The 21078-nt window shown below is 41.0% G+C and overlaps 2 long non-coding RNA genes and 1 pseudogene across 4 annotated transcripts; all 3 read right to left on the bottom strand.

Moving 5' to 3' along the window:
* Nucleotides 1-3977: 3977 nt before the first annotated feature.
* Nucleotides 3978-21075, bottom strand: LOC121040605 (uncharacterized). Of its 3 annotated transcripts, XR_005795366.1 has the most exons (4): nt 20976-21047; nt 20605-20757; nt 9756-9882; nt 3978-8529 (listed from the first exon to the last, which is right to left on the bottom strand). It is a non-coding gene; the product is annotated as an uncharacterized LOC121040605 (long non-coding RNA). The 3 variants fall into 3 exon arrangements; XR_005795367.1 differs by lacking the exon at nt 20605-20757 and having other exon boundaries at nt 20976-21075; XR_005795365.1 differs by having other exon boundaries at nt 20605-21051.
* LOC121040604 (nuclear prelamin A recognition factor-like) lies at nt 14762-16653 on the bottom strand (annotated as a pseudogene).
* LOC121040606 (uncharacterized) lies at nt 16936-17792 on the bottom strand. The gene is made up of 2 exons (XR_005795368.1): nt 17562-17792; nt 16936-17335 (listed from the first exon to the last, which is right to left on the bottom strand). It is a non-coding gene; the product is annotated as an uncharacterized LOC121040606 (long non-coding RNA).
* Nucleotides 21076-21078: the final 3 nt, after the last annotated feature.

A 21078-nucleotide genomic window follows, 5' to 3' on the forward strand; every position in this document is an offset into this window, starting at 1 on the left:
CTGGGAACCTCCAATCTATAGCCTGTCAGCCAGAAGCACAGGTGATAACCTAGGCTTGTGATTGGCATCTAAAGGGGATCGAGTAGGGGACTCAGTCTTGTGGGACTGACCCCTGAACTCGTGGAATCTGATGCTGTCTCCAGGTAGATAGTGTCAGAATTGAGTTGAACTGTAGGTCATTCATCTGGTACCTGGAGAATTGCTTGGTGGTGTGGGAAGCCCACCCTTCCCCACCATACACATATTGGAATTGGGTTCAGAATCATATTAAGTACAATGAACTACGTGCTTAGAGTACCTGGATGGCTCAGTTGGTACAACATATGACCCTTGATCTCTGGGTCACGGGCTCAAGTCCCACAATGGGTATAGACTTTACCCATTACAAAAAAAAAAAAAAAGGAACTGAACGTTTAATACCCAGGTTTATCAGTGATCACTTATCAATAACCAATCTTTTTCATCCTTACCAATGAAATGTGACCCCTGGACCAGAGCATCAGTGTCACCTGGGAGATTGTTAGGAATGCAAATTCAGTGGACTCACCCCAGACTGCTGGATCAGAATCTCTGAGGTAGGGCCCAGGAATCTGTGTTTTAACAATCTCTCCAGTTGATTTGTAGGTCCGCTAAAGTTTGAGAATTATTGGGCTGTATCATATCCCCACCTTTTCAGATTTGTTTTATTAAATTTTTTTTTTTATTATTAATGTCCATTTTATTTTTGAGAGAGAGAGAGAGCACGAACTGGGGAGGAGCAGAGAGAGAGGGAGACACAGAATCCGCAGCAGGCTCCAGGCTCTGAGCTGTCAGCACAGAGCCCGACGCTGGGCTCGAACTCATGGAGTATAAGATCATGACCTGAGCCAAAGTCAGACGTTTAACCGAATGAGCCACCCAGGCCCCCCCCCCTTTTCAGATTATTTTAAGGCAAATCCCAGATAGTACCCAGATGTATTGTTTCATTCATAATTATTTTAACTTAAAAAAAACATAATCAGGGGCGCCTGGGTGGTGCAGTCGGTTAAGCGTCCGACTTCAGCCAGGTCACGATCTCGCGGTCCGGGAGTTTGAGCCCCGCGTCAGGCTCTGGGCTGATGGCTCAGAGCCTGGAGCCTGTTTCCGATTCTGTGTCTCCCTCTCTCTCTGCCCCTCCCCCGTTCATGCTCTGTCTCTCTCTGTCCCAAAAATAAATAAACGTTGAAAAAAAAATAAAAAAAAAACCAAAAACCATAATCACATACCACTATATCACTTAACAAAAGTTTAACTATAATTCCTGACTATAATATATTCAGAGTTTAAAATGTTCTCAGATTTGCATGGTTTTTTTTTTACGATGGATTTGTTTGTCTGAATCAGTTTAAACATTGCATTACGTTGATATAGCTCTTAAATCTCTCAGTCTGTAATGATTCTGCTCTTTTTTTGTTTCCTACCATTTATTTGTTGAAGAAACTGGGTCATTTGTCACATAATTTCTTACAGTCAGAATTTTGCTGATTGTGTCGCTCTGTTGTCATTTTGTCATGTTCCTTTTATCTCTGTAATAGTTACTATAATCTGGCTGTTAGATCTAGAGGCTTGAGGATATTCAGGTTTGATTTTGGGGGGGGCAGGAATATTTCACAGGTAATGTCATGCCCTTTTCATTGCGTCATAGCAGAAAACACATCAATACCTGGCTGTTTCTCTTTTTCTGATATAAAGGTTGATTTGTGGGTTCAAGTGTTGACAGCATACTTTGTCCTCTGCGAGTTTCCTATCAGCATTTTACCAATGGTCTTAGCAGACACTAATAATCATTACCTTGGTCCGTTATTTCATGAAGAGATGCAAAATGGTGATCTCCTAAGTTTTATAACTTTTTTCCTGCATTTATTATTTGAAATCTAAAGAAATGCAACTCTTGACCTCAGGGTTGTGAGTTTGAGCCCCACGGTTGGGTGTAGAGATTACTTAAAAATAAAATCTTAAAAAAATGTCTTCACATATCCGTATAGGAAATACAATTTGCAAGGAAAAGCAATGAAAATGCTCACTTGAATTCCTTTGACTTTATAAATTAGTCTCCAAATAAATTTACACTACAAATTTTTACTTTTGAGTGTCATTATGCGCTCGTGGATTTTAACGTATTTGATATTTTTAATTCACTTCAGTCATTATTCCTTATGATGCTTAAGTGGGCTCATTTTTGGTCAGATGCAGCCTCTTCAAGTTGGCTCCTGAGTTCTTCCAACCCAACTTGAACAGCCTTTGCTGACTTCCTTGCTTTTGGGTATGAAAAGATACTTCAGGCTCATCTTATATTTCCCACCCCAACCCTAGAGTCAACTATTTCTTAAAGGAGACATGGTTCTATAGGGAAGAATTTTCCTCCAGTCATAGGCTTATCGACTGAGGCCCTGCAAATTTACACAAAAGATAGCTTAGCAAGAGGAAGACAAACAAGCTTATTAAAACATGCCATCATACATCCATCCTTGCGGAAGTACTCAGCGATGAGTAACTCAAAAGGACTGGCTAAAATTTGTAGCATCTTAGAAAAGAACAATAATTTGTAGAGAAGTGACAAGACAAAGGAAAAGGACTTTGGGCTTCTAAGGGTGGCAAATTGTGGGAAGGTCCTTATGTGGAAACTAATGGTAGATAAGGGCTAGTTTTAGCAGAGATTATTCCACATGATACTTCTGGTGCCTTCTTCGGGATGGTAAGGGTCTGGAGTTGTCTCTGGTGACTGATGCCTTTCCTGGTATATGGGGTGGGAGAGAAGAAGGGGAGGGAACACTTTTACAAGTTTTTGTCCTGCTTTTAGGCAAATAGGGAAAGGGCAGAGAGCTTGTCTTGTATTTCCTTTTTCTCCTTTTTCTCATCTTCAGCTAAAAATTATCTTTTTTAAAGTTTATTTTGAGACAGAGAGAGTGTGAGTGAGCACAAGCAGGGGAGGGGCAGAGAGAGAGGGAGAGAGAGAATCCCAAGCAGGCTGTGCACTGTTAGTGTGGAGCGTGAGGCAGGGCTTGAACTCGCGAACTGTGAGATCATGACTTGAGCCCAAATCGACTGAGCTGCCCAGTCGCCCCCATCCTTACTCTTAAATGGAATATTTTAGCGTGGCATAATCTGCTATTCTTCAGTTCCTTTTACAGGGAAATAAGTTTTTAAATCATAACCTGGGTGGTAGGAGGACTCATTGCAATGATTGGTTTTCTTAGGCTTTTTTTTTCAGTGGAAAGAGCTAGGAAATACATATTTTAAAAGAGAAAATTATATCTTAAGAACATACTAATGCTTCTAATTTAAGTGTGAGATTACAGTGAGATTACAGAAATTTTACTTCTTTGATTTTATATTTGTATATCGTTCCTCTACCACCAAAAATTCATAGTTCTTTAATCATACTAACAATCACTTACTTGCTTTATCTGTATGTATGCATAGAACTATTTTCCAAACAATAGTATCAGTATTAATAAAAATATAACTGAAGAAAGTTTAGGATTTTATTTTTTGTCCTTCCTTTCTTACATGAAAGGAACACACTACATACCACTGTTCTCTACCTTGCTTTTTTTTTTTTTTCAACTTAACATGTCCTAGGATCATTCTGTAACAACGTATAGAGTTATTACCTTTTACAGCTGCATAATACTCCACTGTGTGGCTTTATTACAATGTATTTAAACCAATCCACCACTGGTGACCATTTGGATTGAAAGAAGTCTCATACCATAAACAAATATTACTGTAATGAATATCCTTGCATTTTCATAATTCGATATTTTTGCCATGTTTTATTTGGGATTGATTCCTAGAAGTACGATTCTGGGTCAAAGGTAGTGAACTTTTAATTTTGCTAGATATTGCCAAATTCTGCCTACAGAAGTTATACTGTTTTGTATTCCCACCAACAATGGGAATGTGGAGAATTCCACATGCTTAAAATAAGTGATTTTAGATTTTAGAGAAAACAGTACTCAAGGGAATATTGATAGCAATTTTATTTATATTTACATTTTGAAATAAGGGCTAAGAAAGCATATTCATATATATACATGAGATATATACACAAATTCAGATACAGTCATATAGTATTGGTGATTCAAATATCAGTGTTGCTGTTGATGATGTAATTTTTCAAAACGGCGAAACAACTGGTAAAGGTCAAACAAAACAAACTACAGTTTTCTCCCAGTGTGGGGACATCCTTGCCTGTGTGACATTCTGGGGATTTGAAAGACATGGGGAGAGCAATGCTTAGAAAGCAGTGGAGTTGGCCAGTTATTCCTAAGTCACACTGATACCATGCAGAGAGACAATGAGAAACTGAGGGCTGTTTACAAACAGCTAAACCCTATGAGAGCAAAAAGACCTCTCTTGGAACTTAGAAGAAACTGGACAAGATGGTCACCTTACCTTAGGGTCAAAATAGGTAAGCAGCTAATAAGGGTGCAGCTTAACATCTATAATCAGCAGCAGGCAAGAATGGAGGGGCAGTTATCTCAATAAAAAGTCAGGGTATGTTGCTCGGTTCCTGAGTTTGAGCCAATTTTCAGATTTGGAGTCCACTTAATAAGTGGCTACGAGAAGGACTCTACAACACTGTGGAAAGTATATATTATAATGATTTTTCATCACTCCCCAAAGGGACCCATGGCACTTACTTGAGGAGGGCACTTACCATGGGGGAAGGGGAATGTCAGTCATTTCAAGGAGCTTTGGACCTCGTTGCTGAGAAAAGTAGGATAAGTGGAGATCCAAAGTGTCACCACCACACCATGGATTCACGTGAGGAAGGCCAACTGGAAGCCTTTGAAATTGTTCCCCACGCCAACTAACATAATCAAAAATGATACTGTGTCCCAGGGTTGATGGTGGTGATCAGTGCCACTGTGCACTACTAATAGATGAATGTAGAATACCACAGCAAATTTAACCAAGTAGTAGTTCCAAATCAAGCTGTGTTGGACATGCTGTCATTGGTAGGGTACATTAAGAAAACCTCAGGTACATGGTTATGTGGCCACTGATTTGGTGAATGCATTCTTTTATATTCCAGTCAGAAATATGGCTGAGAAGCAATTCACATTCATGTGGAAGAGATCATATTTATTTCCAGTTTTGTCCAAGGACTATGTTGATTCCTCTACCCTCTATTGTAATACAGTCTGAAGAGATCTGGACTGTCTGGATACCCTGTAGACCATTACAGATACGTTATGCCAATAATATACTGGTTAAGTAGGAAGAGCAAGAGTTGGCTTGTAGGCTAGAGGACTTGGTAAGACACATGCGTCCAGAGGGTGGGAGATAAACCCTAAGAAGATTCAGTAATGTTTTTTAGAGGTCCAACAGTCAGTGGCATGTGGAGGCATCCCCTCCAGAGTAAAAGACAAATTTCTATATCTTGCATCTCGTACTGTAATGAAGCACAATGCCTGGTGGGCCTCTTTGGGTTCCAAAAGCACAAATTCCACACCTCGGAATACCACTCTGGCTCATATCCTGGGTGACATGGAAGGTTGCCAGTTCTAAGTGAAGTCTACACCAGCAATGGGCTCTGCAGCAGTGTGGATTTTAAAGCAAGTCCCAGTAGGAGATCACAAGATAGTCCTCTGGGATTTTGGAGCAAGGCCAGGCCATCTGTAGCAGAAGATTTTACTCCTCTCAAGAAACAGCCACTGGCTTGGTATTGGGCCCCAGTGGAGGCAGAAAGCTTGACTGTGAGGCACCAAGTCCAGAAGTACCACCATGAGCTGAATTCTGTCAGATAAGCCCAATCATAAAGTTGATGGGCCCAACAGCAGTTCATCATAACATGGAAATGATGCATTCGAAATCACATCCCAAGGCATGAGTTAACGGCATAAGCTAGTAGTCCAGCCCCAGTATCACCCACTATACCAGCACCCCTCCCTCAGGCTGTATGGCCAGCTAAGGGAGAAGAAAAAAGCTCAAGCTTGATTATGAATGGGTTGGCTTGATATGTGGGTAGAAACTAAAAAATGGATGGCAGCACATCACAGCCATATTCAGTGGTGTCCCTAAAAGACAGCGGAGAGAGAAAATCTTCCTAGTGGGCAGAGCTTCAAGCAGTATAGCTGGCCATCCACTTTGTATGAGAGAAGTACCTGTGATGAGAATTTTTATGGTTGCCTGGGCAGTGGCAGTGGCCTGGTCAGCTGGTCAGGACTTTGAAAGAAAAGACGGGGAGACTGGAGACAAGGAGTTCTGTAGTAGAGGCATGTGGACAGGACAGACAGAATAGTGTGGTCGCAAAGGGTGAAGCTTTCTGCATCCCATGTTTATTCCAACCGGAAAGAATCAACCTTGAAAAAGGTGTGGAACAACCAAGTAGATACAAAGGTTCTACTAGTCGATGTTAGCCACACTTTGTCACGGTCTACCCCAAAACTGGCACAATGGACACATGAGTGGAATGGCAATGTTTGCAGAGATAGAGGCTACACATGAATCCAACAGTGTGAATTCCCACTTACGGAGGCCAACCTAGCTGCTTCTCTCTCTGGAGGTCTAACTTGCCAGCAACAGAGACCAACACTAAGCTCCTGATATGGCATTTTACTTGATATAAACAAGCCATTTGGTGGCAAGTCAACAACACTGAGCCCTTTCCATTTTGGAGTGACCAGTAGTTCATCCTCACAGAGACAAACACCTATCTGGGTATGGGTTTGCCTATTTTGCCTACAGAGCCTCAGCCCGTACTACTCTCTAGGAGCTTACAGAAGGCCCTGTCCACTGGCACGGGATCTAACTCAACATAGCATCCAAACGGGGGAACCACTTCACAGGAAAGGTGATGTGGGTTTGAAGCTCATGACCAAGGCATCTACTGGTTGCACCACCTACTGCACTACCCAGAAGCAGACAGCCTGATAAGAGCACTAGACAACCTACTGAAGGCACAGCTGCAGTGCCAGTTTAGAGGCAACAGTCCACAAGGATTGAGTGCCATCCTTCAGGATGCAGTATATACACTATATCAGAGACCTCTGATTGGCAATGCCCCTAATAGGAAGAAAATATGGGTCCAGGAAAAAGATGGAGGGAGCAGAAGTGGCCCCACTTAGCATCTTAATGAGTCATTGAGAGACTGTGCTTCCTGTTCCCACAACTCTGGTCCCCCAAAATGACTGCATTTTTTTTTTTTTGTCAGAGAACACAACAAGAGTCCCACTGACCTGTAAACTATGGCTACTGTTCGGGCACTTTGGACTTTTTGTGTCCAGCCACCAGCAGGCAAGAAGAGGAGTCCCCATCTTGGCAAGAGTCAATGACCTAGATCAACAGGAAGAGGAAGGGCTGCTTTCACATAATGGACAGGGAAAAATACATGTGGACCCTAGGTGATTCACTTGAAGGTCTCCTGATACATACTTAGAACTATGGAAGGACGTGTGCAGGAATCCCTGCCTGAGAAGGGTATAATTGCCAATACATTCTCATAAGAAATAAGGATTTGAGTCACACCCAGGTAAGCCACTAAGACCTGCAGAGGTGACAGGCAAAGGAAAGTAGGATGTGGAATGGGTAGTGGAGGAGGAGAGTGAGGAGTAGTCGCGGCCCTGAGACCGACTGAGTGACGGGGGTGTAGTTTGTCCCAGTAATCTCCTTCTTCTAAGCTTTAGGTCAGGAACAGAATCTGGAGAAATCGTAGAAGAGCTGCTCCCAGAACATGAGTGGAGAAATGTGTCAGTGTGGTATAAGGGGTCTTTTATGGTGGCCATATGATGCACGGCTCAGATCTTCAAGAGAGGACCTGCTGGAAAGACGGGAAAGGAAAAACAGAAGTGAAGAAATCATGAAGAGGATAAGAAATAAGAGATGCAAAGTCTTTTAAAGCTACAGAAATATCAGGAAACGATACCTATGAAGAAGATGAAGCAGATGATGAAGATGAAGGAGCCAAAAAGGAATCCTTTGACAAAATGCCTCCAGCAGCGATTAAAAATGACGTTAGTTTACCTCTAAAAGTCAAGATACAAATTAAGAATTATGCCAAGACATTTCCTCCCAAGCTGGCCTATTCAGAAGCACCTGCTGGTCAAATAGAGAAACTAGTAAAGCATGTGTTAATGTTGACATGAAGATTTCATATCATCTGCAAAGGTTTGCAGACCATCAAGTAAAAAAATGGTTAGCTGTAATGCTAAAAACTATGAATGCGAATGAGGTTGACAGTGAGGTGGGACCCTCAAAAAGTCTGAACAAGAACCACAGGGGTGGATCTGTGATAAGGTTATTGATACTGGAAGCCAGACGGTGCCACCTCTTTTAAATTTTGAGGCTATCCCTCTTGACAATCATAAGCAAAACTTAAAAGATGCCACGTAGTTTTCCCAAAGTTCCCAAATGTCTTTTGAGGTCAAAAGAAAAAGCAAACCCCTTGTAACTCAGAAATGTGAATACTCATGTAGCCCAGGAAGTTAATTCATCTTATTTTCTATGCTGGATCTCTAATCTCAAGCCTTGTCTCCCCAGATTTATTCTGCATCCAACTTTAACCTAGAAAAGAAAAAGAAAGAAGAAAGGAAAAGCATCAAAATAATCACCTTGGCATGTTTCAAATGATGTTCTTGTTTATATCACCTTGTTCTCTTGCTTTACAGGCAAAGGTTTCTGGGTAAAGTGTCATTTTGTTTTCCTTAAAAAAGAGGGACACTTGGGTGGCTCAGACGGTTGAGCATCTGACTCTCGATTTCAGCTCAGGTCATGATCCCAAGGTTGTGGGATTGAGCTCCTTGTCAGGCTTCATGCTGCGTGTGGAGCCTGCTTGAGATTCTTTCTCTCCCTCGGTCTCTCTCCAATGCTCATGCTCTAGCTCTAAAATAAAAGAGAGAGAGAGAGAGAGAGAGAGCGAGAGTGAGAGAGCGAGAGTGCCTGCAGTGAGGCGTGTGGTTAGCTGACAGTCTTTTAGTGCCATACTTTGGGAATTCTCCACAACATTTATGCTACAGCCTTACCTCCCTTGATTTCTCCCCACTGATGGTATTAGTGGGAGGCCATGCCTGCCCAGATTGGGACGTCAACTGGGGATCTGTTTTTGCTCTTAGGCTCCCAATTCGCCTGGCTAAGACTTTCTCAGAGCCATATGGCAGCCCGAGGCTCTTCCTACCTAACCCTGCTTCCTTCTCTCTCTCCTTTCATGTGTAGCAGAGCTGCGTCAGTCTGAAGGCACTCCTGGCCTACTTCTTCCTCTCTCCTTTATTCTTAACAGCGATTCTCCCCAATAAATCTCTTGCACATCTAATTCTGTCCTGGTGTCCTCTTTTCCGAGGACCTGAACTGCCCAAAGTCCCATGTACTGCAGGATGTTTAGCATCCCTGGCCTCACCCACAAATGCTGGTAGCACTGCCACCTTAATCTTGAGGCAACTAGTGACATCTCCACAGATTGCCAAAATGCTTTCTGAACCGCTCAAAGCTTAACCATCAGGATCACAGAATCTTAGAGCTAGAAGAGCTCTTACAGATGAAAAAGAAACAGAAAAGTTTAATGACCTCTATTTCTTTTTTCTCCCTCTCCTACAGTGCCTTTACCTTCTTTTCATTCTCGAATTCTTGCACCTCAACTGAAACTGACAAACTTGAATAATGGGTTATAAGTACCAGAGAGGCTATATAGCATCAGAAGTTAGTGAAAAATTTAGGAAGTGATCAGTATCTGAAACTGAAACTAGGAAAGAAAAATCAGTTATGATATATGAAATTAGCTGTATTAAGTAACCCACCCTTGGAATCGGCTGCAAATGCACTGCTTTTGTGATTAGAATGCTTTCCAAGTTTCCATCAAGTCACAAGGAAGACAGTCTTGGAATGTGGAGGTACTGTGCAGTAATCAGTAGTAGGTAGCACGGTCTAAAAATGATCCAAGAATATTAGTTCAGTCAATGGATAAATTTGTAGCAGAGGTCATTTTTCACTTTTAACCCAATTCACCTTATTTATTGATTCCCTACTATGTCCCAAGAATTATATCAAGCACAAGAGTATACAGTGGTAAACCAAACATTGTCCTTCCCTTAAACGGGCTTATTATATGGAGCATGAATTCTTGATGGGCAAAAAACCTGAGATATTAGAATTGTTTGTGGCCCTCCAAAGAGCCATAGTGTATAAACAGATGTACAGGATCTCTGTGGCTTAAGATCTCATAGGGAGCAGGGGAGCAATTAGGAAAAGAATATCTTGTCTCCTTCAGGAGTCAAAAAGGAAACTAAGGTTGAGAAACCTGACCTTAAGGAAAAAGGGAAAATATGAAGGGGATGAAAGAGAACAAGAAGGAAAAGTAGAATGGTGAAATAGGAAAGGAGAGAAGAGAGGAGAAAAGGAGAAGGTATGTGAGATTTTAAGAAGACAAAAATAGTTTTGTCTACCACTGAGCCATATGACATATAACTTTTTTCCCTTGACATTCTGAAATACAAGCTTTTTCCTCTACATTATTTCTGGCTCTGGCAACAAAGTATTAAATGTAAAAAGCAATACTGGAATGCCTGCTTTTTATTCAAAGAATCCCCATATCCTAGAGCATTCTTTTCTTGCTCAAATTTTCCAAATGTTCTCACTTTTTTTTTTTCATTTAAATTTAAACTTGTGAAACAATTTCCTATTAGGTTTCTAAGGACCTCATTGTTCCACTTACTTGGAATGTGAACTTTGTTAGCTCCACAATATCAAAGCCTTCAGTTTTATAGCAATTATTTCTTTCATTTACCTGCCGTAGTAGACAAATCTATTTGTTGTTTGATAGCTTATCAAGCTTTTCTGCAGTTTGGATTTATCCCTCAGGATCCTATATCTGCGTTTGTTCTGAGTATGGGTGCACCTAGCAACTTTCTCATTACTAGTTGGATCTCCAATACTATGTTGAATAAAAGTGCTGAGAGTGGGCATCTTTGTTTTGTTTCTGATCTTAGAAGAAGATCTTTCAGCTTTTCACTGTTGTGTATGATGTTAACTGTGGGCTTGTCATATATTGCCTTTATTATGTTCGGGTTCATTCCTTCTATACCCACTTTGTTGAGATATTATTAGCTACAGTGAGTTATTATTCATAACTTAATTTTTATTAACTTGTAGGAGTTTTTATATTTTTGATACAAGTCCTTTGCTAGATACATGGTGGTGCATATTTCCCAGCCTTTGGTGTAATGCTGTCTTTGAAGAACGGACATTTAAATTTTGATGGAAGTCCAACTTGTCAAATTTTTCTTTTATGATTAGTGCCTTTTGTACCCCATGCAGGAAATATATACCTACTCCAGAGTTATAATTATGTTTTCTTCTAGACGTTTTATGGGTCTGGGTTTTATATTAGGCCTTTGAACCATCTTTAATTAATTTTTGTATATGGAGTTAAATAGGGCCTAAGTTCTTTTTTAAAAAAAGCGAATAGATATACAATTGTTTTAGCAGTATTTTTTAAGACAACAGCAACAACTTTCACATTTAATTGCTTTAGTGCCTTAGTAAAAAATGAAATGACTGCATATGTGGCATTCTATTTGTAGACTTGAATCTGTTTATTTACTAGCCTATCCTTATGCAGTAACACACTATCTTGCTTACTGTAACTTTATAGAAATCTTGTAATCAGGTAATAAGTCTTACAACATTGTCCTTTTTACACATTGTTTGGCTATTCTAGGTCCTTCAGCTTTTAAGATAAATTTTTTTTAAAGTTTATTTTTTAGAGAGAGTGTGTGAGGGTGAGTGCGGGAGGGGCAGAGAGAGAGAGGGAGAGAGAGAGAATCCCAAGCAGGCTCCCCACTGCCAGCATGGAGCCCAGTGTGGGGCTCGAACTCCTGAATGGTGAGATCATGACCTGAGCTAATATTAAGAGTTGGATGCTTAACCAACTGAGCCACCCAGGCACCCCTAAGATAAATTTTAAAATTACTTTGTCTAGGGGCGCCTGGGTGGCTCAGTCAGTTGGGTGTCCGACTTTAGCTCAGGTCATGATCTCACAGTCCATGAGTTCAAGCCCTGCATCAGGCTTTGTGCTGACAGCTCGGAGCCTGGAGCCTGCTTCAGATTCTGTGTCTCCCTCTGTCTCTGCCCCTCCCCTGCTCATGCTCTGTCTCAAAAATAAATAAAAACGTTTAAAAATTTTTTAAAAAATAAAATTACTTTGTCTATGCCTAAAAAAATGCTCCCCCCAAAAAACAAACAAACAAAAAAATCCCCCACAAAATCCAAAAAGAGCCTGCTGGAATTCTGATAGGGATTGGATTGAATGTACAAATCAGTTTAGGAAGAATGAAGAGCTTAATGATAGAGTCTTCCTATCTATAAATATGACATTTTTCTCCATTTCTTTTAAAATTTCCCTCCACTATGTTTTGTGGTTCTCAGTACAGAGGTCTTGCACATTTTTTGTCATGTTTATTCCTAGGTTTCTAATATTTTTGGGTACATTATAAATGGTATTGCTTTCAATTTCATTTGTCAATTGTTTGTTGCTGGTATATGGAAGTAGGATTGATTTTTGTATATTGACCCTGTATCCTATGACTTGCTAAATTATTAGTTCTAGTAGCTCTTTTGTATATTCCATAGGCTTTTCTATGTATACAATCACGTTGTCTGTGACTACAGTTTTACTTCTTTCCAATTTTTTTATTGATATAATCCACATACCATAAAATCCATTCAAGTGTATAATTCAGTGGTTTTGCAAAGCTGTGCAACTTCATCACTAATTTCAAAATATTTTCATCACTCCAAATATAAACCTTGTTTTCACTAACAGTTACTTCCCCCCTTGTCTCCATTCCAAGCCCCTGTCTACTACTAATCTATTTTCTTACTCCCTATGGATTTGCTTATTCTGGACATTTCATATAAATGGAATCATACAATATGTAGCTTTCACTTAGCATATAACGTGTTCAAGGTTCATTCAGGTGGTAGCTTGAATCAGTACTCCATTTCTATGGCTGAGTAATATTCCATTGCATAGATATACTACATTTTGTTTATTCATTCATCAGCTAATGGGTTTTTGGTTGTTTCTACCTTTTGATTATTATGAATAGTGTTGCTATGAATATTTGCATACAAATTTTTGTATGGCTGTGTTTCAAATTCACTAGGAGTGGAATTGCTAGGTCACATGGTGACTCTATGTTTCAATCTCTGGAGGAACTGCCAACCTATTCCCAAAGCACCATTTTACATTCCCACCACTAGGGTATGAGGGTTCCTATTTCTCCACATTTTCACGAATGCTTGTTATTGTCCATCTTTTTTATTATTGCCATCCTAGTGGGTGTAAAATGGTACTCATCATGGTTTTTATATTTCCCTAATGACAAATGATGTTGATCATCTTCTCATGTGCTTATTGGCTATTTGTACATCTTCTTTGGAGAAATCCCTATTCAAATCCTTTGTCCATTTTTATTAGCTTATCTTTTTATTGTTGATTGTAAGAGTTCTTTATATATTTTGAATACAAGTCCTTATCAGATACGATCTTCAAATATTTCCCCCCATTCTGTAGGTTGTCTCTTCACTTTTTTTCTTCCATATTCTTCAACTGTATTCTATATCAATTACCATGGAGGATGAAACCTGATTGTGAACAGATTGAAAGAAAAAAATATACAAGTTAAAAAAAAAGTTTTTACTTAAGTAATCTCTATAGCCAACATGGGGCTTGAATTCACAACCCTGAGATGAACAGTCACATACTCTTCCAATGGAGCCAGGCAGGTGCCCCCAAAATATACAATTTCACACAATATCCAGCCATCAACTTGGATAGGTTTATATGATACAGAATATGATGAAGGCAACTGAGCCTGCTAAGGCTTTAGAGCATGGAGGGCTCAGGAAGAACATCATCGCTCAGGTTAACAAAATCCAAGTGCTTTGAAAAACCAACTGCAGGCCATTCTCAGATGTCTTTCATTTCAGGGATGAGTTCTGATGCGGAGTGTTGTGATTCTGTACATTTCTGGCTGCTCACTAGGCCTTTCTCTTTGTGGGTAAACTGTTCTTTCTTCTTTAAGGTTCTCCTGCACAGCCTCCTGCGCAGGCTGCAGGATGAAAGAAAAAAGGTACGGGAGAGGCAGGACCACAGCAGGATCAGGACACATTCTGCTGCTAACCCCACAGGGGAGGGACTAAGATAGCTGTTTTCCTGACCACACAGCCTGGCCTAAGGTGAGTTCACCTTAAAGACTGAATGTAAAAGTGCAAGTCTGGGGCCTAAGCCACCAGCACCCACAGGGCCTCTGAGTTAGAGGTCTGGTCCCAGAAGGAGGCTGCTACTGCACTCTGGAAACCATAGTAGTGAGGAATGTGGACCACTGTTCCAGAAAAGCTGGAAATCCAGATTTATATATAAGCTCTCCATTCCAAAATGTTGCAATTTATTCATGTTTTGGCAAAAAACATTTTCAGGAGTAATGCAAGTAGGTAAAAATAAGAGCAAAGTAGGCAGACTGTGGACTGTGGCCCCACAACAGGCCCCTGCAGCCTGCCTGCCTCCTGCCTTCATGTCCACATCAAATCTCTCCGAGACACACGAATCTGAACTTCTGGCGGGGTGGGGGGAGGTCTTAGCTCTTCACAGGACGTTTTTTGGATTTTTTTAAAGCCTAAAAGATAGTAGTGTGTCTTCATTCTTGTTCTTTGGGATATTTTTCAGTTTTTTTTTTTTTTTTTTTTTTTTTTAGAGAGAGCAAGAGATGAGAGCCTTAACCAGGCTCCAAGCCCAGCACAGAGCCTGAGCTCATGACTGTGAGATCATGACCTGAGGTGAAATCAAAAAGTCAAACGCATAACCAACTGAGCTACACAGGTGCCATTTTTCAGTCTTAACACAAAAGGATACTTCAATTGGGGCAGTCCTTGTTTCATGTTAAAATATTGCACTCGCACACATATTACAAAGATAGCACCAAATCAAACTGCGTGAGGGAGTCACAAACAAATATAGGGTAGAGAATTCTGAAAAACTAACGTAGTAACTGAGAAGCCGAGCAGTTTTCCTTTAGTGTCTCTGATGCCCACACTCAGTTGCTCCTCCCTCCTTGGGCAACTGACAGGGCCTGCTTCCCAGCCTTCTCCACCTTGACCACTTGATGTCTCAGCTGATGGCAGGGAGCCCTGGCCTTGGCACACAGTGTGCAGGGCTTCCTGGATTCTGGGGGAGTTGGCCCTGTTCAGCCACTCCTGGTACAGCTGCTGCATGTGGGCACTCGTCTGGGGGGCTGCATGGGGATGTCAGCATAGAAGCCTTTCATGTGCCTCGGCAGTGCCTTTTCTGTATGCCCATCCTCGGTCTGGGCTTAGCCTCTGCTGTTTAAACACCCCCTGGTCCATGTGAGCACTTCCACAAAGTGGTATGTTTGCTCTTCTTAAGTTTGAGAACCATATTCTGGATGTTTTGAAAGCAGCAAAGCATAACAGAACCTCCCCATTCTTTTCAAGGGTGACCTCCTGGAAGTCTTTGTTCCTCAGGGTGCAGCAGGTGTCCTCCCCATGTTGTCAAACAGCTGCTTGGCTGCGTGTCTGAAGATGCGCACCAGGTACCCATTGGAGCTGGGCCCATCACAGTGCCTCACCTTCTCCTCCTTCAGGCGTCAGTGTCCATGGCAGCATCTTTTCACCAAGGGGTCACTTTGCTCCATCACCTGAACAATTTCACCTGAGGTTAATACTCAGCACCCTGGGAACCAAGTGAAGCCATAGGAAAATCTTCTTGAAGGGTCTCTGGTTTCTTATCTTTGCAAGGGGCCACAATTATGTGAAAAATCTTGTCTGGGGACAGGTTCTGCCATCTGGCGAAGTAATCCTTCACCAGGGAGCCCATGATCTGTTGAGGAGACTTGGTGGTGCAGAGGTGGGAGGGGTGGTGACAGCAAGTGCTCTGAGTATGGGACCCAGCTGGGATTGGTGGAGGTGAGACTGGGTAATGCCAGCTCTTCCTCACTGTGCTGGTGGTGTTGAGGCAGATTCTTTCTGACTCTCCAGGATGCTGAACTCCATGGCAGTTGTTGTATCAAAGACAGTGCACCCCAAGAGTTTTGAGGAAGCCATAGAATCTTCTAGATGTATCAGTCACACTGAGGCAGAATTTAGCAGCGAAATAAAGCAGAGACTGAGGACACACTGACCTTGCCAGCACCTTGTGCTGTGAGGTATCACATTTCTTATTAAGTTTCAGAATTCAAAAGAAGTCCTTGGTGTTCTGTTGGGAAACCTGGATCCCTTCTTCCAGTCACACAACTGTCACATACCAGGCAGTTACTCAGAAATATTTTGGCATCAGCCAACTTACAGAATTCTCCCTTCTTCCACGTGCAGTGCTCACACTTCATCTGGAGCAGAGCAGGTGAGGGGCCAGGGCTCGGCCTGAGAGGAACACCAGGAGATGCAGTCTTTTCACTTTCATAGTCTTCTTTGAAGCACAAAAATTTTTAATTTTGATAAAGTACAATTTACCTGTTTCCCCCCTGCCCCCTTTGGTGTTTGTGTTTTTGGTGTCACATCTGAGAAACCATTTCCTAATCCAATGCCATTAAGATTTATGGCTGTTTTTTTTTCTGAGTTTTAGTTTTAGCTCTTGCATTTAGATCTTTGATTCGTCTTGACATTTGCATATATATATAGGAGTCCAAGTTCATTCTTTTCCATGTGAATTTCCAGTTTTCCCAAAATCATTTTTTGAAAAGACTCTTCAAAATCATTTTTTGAAAAGACCCTATTGAATTGTCTTGGCACCTTTGTCAAAAGTCAATTGACCATAAATGTAAAGGTGTATTTCTGGACTCTGAATTATAGCTCACTGATCTATACATCTACATCTACATATCTATTTTTTTGGCATTAGAGTTATATTGATTACTGTAGTTTTGTTGTAAGTTTTGAAATCAGGAAACATAACTCTTTCCAATCTTGATGCATTTTGTTATTGTTTTATTACATTGATTAGGACCTTCAACATAACCCTGAATAGAAGTGGTGAGAGCACACATTCTTGTCTTCTGTTACTCCTGACCTTAGGGGAAAAAGATTTAGTGTTTCACTATTACATTTTTCAAAGATGATTGTTATATTGAGAAAGTTCCTTTCTATACTTAACTTGCTGAAGGTTTTTGACATGAATGCATTTTGAATTTTATCAGATGCTTTTTCTGCATCTACTGAGACTATCATTTTGTTTTTCTCTTTCATTCTATTAATGTGGTGAACTACACTAACTTTTCAATGTTTAACCTCACCTTCCTTGGCCATGGCATCTTATCCTTTATACTGCAAGGTTTAATTTGCAATATTTCATTAAGAATTTAAAAATCTAGGGGCGCCTGGGTGGCTCAGTCGGTTAAGCGTCCGACTTCAGCTCAGGTCACGATCTCACAGTCTGTGAGTTCGAGCCCCGCGTCGGGCTCTGGGCTGATGGCTCAGAGGCTGGAGCCTGTTTCCGATTCTGTGTCTCCCTCCCTCTCTCTGGTCCTCCCCCATTCATGCTCTCTGTCTCAAAAATAAATAAAAACGTTTAAAAAAAAAAAGAATTTAAAAACCTATATTCATGAACGGTATTGGTTTGTAATTTTCTTGTAAAATTTCCTGGTCAAGTTTTGATACCAGGATTATATTGGCTTCATAAAATGAGTTTCAAAGTGTTCATTCCTGCTCTGCTGTCTGAAATGTATAGGATTAATACTTTTATCTTCTTTAAAAGTCTGATAAAATTTACTAGAGTAGCCATCTGGCTCTGGAGTTTTCCTTGTAGGAAAGTTTTGATTAGAAATTTCATTTCTTTAATAGATATTGGGCCATTTAGCTTTTCTTTTTCTTCTTGTGTCAGTTTTTTTTTTTTTTTGGTATTTTTCAGGAATTTGTCCATTTCACCTAAGTTGTCAAATTTATTGAAACTATCCCTTTAATATATGTATAATTCATTAGCATTATAACTACATTAAACTTAAATTTTCTGCATACAAAATAAAGTAGATGACACATACTGAATCGGGAAAATAAATATATAAATGTGACAGAAAAGGGTATATATTGTAGGAACAATCTATGAAAGAAGAGGGAATTACAATTCAGTGTGACAAATACCATGAGAGGTACACAGAGAACACACAGGAAGAATACCCAGGCCTAAAAATTTAGGAAGTCAGAATCATGATGTCCAAGTGATGAGTTATTTAACTTGGGATAAATAAATCTAATCAAATTCACAGACACTTAAAAGCTGAGAATTTAGATCCCAAATATAATTACTTCACATTGGTCATCTACCTATGAGCATCTACAGTCAACTGGATCCCCTTTTACTGGATCTCCTTTTACTGGCATATCCTTAATTAAAAATAAGTTTGTGTGTGTGTGTGTGTGTGTGTGTGTGTGTAAAAATGGTAAATACATTATAAAAAATTCAAACAAGATAGAAAAGTCCAAAATACAAAATAGAAACCTCTTGCATTTTGGCCAACATCCTTCCAGATCTTTTTGCATCCTTATATCCACATATATCCACATACATATTCATGTCAAAATGACACTGTTCCTGCTAATTTATATTGTTTTATTACAGGGGGGGAACCTATATGCTATGAACATATTTTCATGTAAATAAAGATTTATATCATTGTTTTTAATGGCTTAATTAATTCCATTGTGCACATGCACTGTAATTTAACTAGAGTCCTAGTGATGGCATTTATGTTGTTTCTCAAACTATTACAAAAAAGGGAGTAAGGAACATCTGTATGAATGTTTTTTGTTATTGTCTTTAACATTTTTTTTTTCAACGTTTATTTATTTTTGGGATAGAGAGAGACAGAGCATGAACGGGGGAGGGGCAGAGAGAGAGGGAGACACAGAATCGGAAACAGGCTCCAGGCTCTGAGCCATCAGCCCAGAGCCTGATGCGGGGCTCGAACTCACGGACCGCGAGATCATGACCCGGCTGAAGTCGGACGCTCAACCGACTGCGCCACCCAGGCGCCCCATGTTTTTTGTTATTGTCTTTAGAACGAACTGACTAGGAAATGAGATTTCGGGGCAAAGGCTAATGAAATTTTGGTAAATAAGACTGTCCCAATTTCAATTTTAACACCAATAGTACACAATATAGTTAAATGTAACCCCATATCCCTATGTACCCTGATGGACAAAAAGGATCTGTTTGGAATGTTGAACATCTTTTCATTTGTTAATTAGGAGTTTCTTTTTCTTGGTTTAAAAATGTCCTATTGATTTCCTTTGCTAATTTTACTTATTGTGGTGTTTTTAAAGTTGATATTCAATGAACTGTTTGTATATTAGGAATATTTTTCCTTTTCCCACATGATAAAATTTATTTTCCATTCGTTCATTAATTGTATATAGACTATTACAATCTTTATGAGTTTAATTTTTACCAATTTTTTTCTGTTATGGTTTCTGGTTCTTTTTTTTTTTTAATTTTGTTTAATGTTTATTTATTTTTGAGACAGAGAGACACAGAGCATGAATGGGGGAGGGGCAGAGAGAGAGGGAGACACAGAATCGGAAGCAGGCTCCAGGCTGAGCCATCAGCCCAGAGCCTGACGCAGGGCTCGAACTCACGAACCGTGAGATCATGACCTGAGCTGAAGTCGGACGCTCAACCGACTGAGCCACCCAGGCGCCCCTGGTTTCTGGTTCTTGTGTTATACTTAGCAAAGGTCTTTCTCAGCTCAAGATTAAAAAGATTCACCTTAATTTTCTTGTAGTATTTTTATGGCTTCACTCTGTACATTTAAATTTTTGATTCATCTGGTATTTATTTGACAAAGTAGATAAAAAGCCTGTCTCCAGTGGTTCTTTATTTCTCAGATAATCTTTTTCCTCACTTAGCAGTGATTTGTAGCATATAGTTTACTGATTACCAGCAAGACTTCTGGAGTCCAGACTTCCTGGCTTCAACAGTAACGGCTCTGGGTAACGTTATAAAATCGAGATAATAATTGCAGCTATCTTAGGGTTGAACCGTAGAACTTGAAAGTGTTCTGGTACTTGACACCTAAATGCTCGGCAAATGTGAGCTACTATTATTAAATATTCATATATGCATAGCAGTTTGTTTCTGGATTCTATATCCTGTTCACTGATATTACCGATAGCCCACATTTTTCTGATCCATATGTTGACACTCCATGACCCAACTCAGTGTTCCATCTAATGGCTCCTCTTTCCTCATTTCAACAAAAAAGGTCCTTATCTCAGTTGTCTTTCTAATCATGACTAGAGCCTGAAAATGTTGCCCTTGAGGGTAAAAATAGGCTGTGCTTCTCAATGCACTGAGAACCGAAACCCCAAACCAAGGGAGAGTGCCTATTTCTTCTACCACGTATTCTTAAAGGCTGAAACCCTACCTCATTTTCAGCCATTGGCATATAACTGACGCTCTCAAAAACTAGTACCTTCTCTTCCAACTCTAGTTTACAACCTTAAGGCAAATGGTTCACAATGTTACCCCCGTGGGTCCTGACTTGACGGGACTAGGTGAGATGTGGAGGAGAACGCGAGGGGCGGGAAAGGATTCACCCCCCGCCCCCCCGCCCCCGTCCCGCCCCGGGCCCTGGCCCCGACCTGGCCGTTGCCTCCTGGCAAGCTGAGCCGACTCCCCACTCCGGGGCTGACGCCCCAAGACTGACATTGCAGGCAGGCGACTCCAGTCCCCATTAAATCTACACAATCAGGGACGAAGGCAGGAGGACGTGGCAGCAGAACATCATTGGAGCCCTCAAAGAGGCAAGAGTGTAAGAACCCGCAGAAGGAAGGAGTAGCGAGAAAAGGGGAAGACCCCCCACCCCCCCAGACATGGCGCAGCGAGGAGGCAAGGAAGATCGCCTTCGCGCTCAACCGCGCACTTCACTCTGGCTCAATGAAGCAAGTGCCCGGTCTCGGATTTTCGGTTCCCTTCGGCTCACGGGATCTCCGCGTCCCCGCCAGCGGCGTACAGTAGCGCCGCCTCGCCCCCGGCATTCCCGCCATCCACCGCAGCCGCTCCCGCCTCGGTTCCGCTTGCCTCCTCCCTCTAACGGCCGCTAGCTGCGGCCGACG

This window comes from Herpailurus yagouaroundi, unplaced genomic scaffold, assembly GCF_014898765.1.
Source record: "Herpailurus yagouaroundi ecotype Mexico unplaced genomic scaffold, PumYag 182, whole genome shotgun sequence".
In the NCBI taxonomy this organism is placed as follows: Eukaryota; Metazoa; Chordata; class Mammalia; order Carnivora; family Felidae; genus Herpailurus; species Herpailurus yagouaroundi.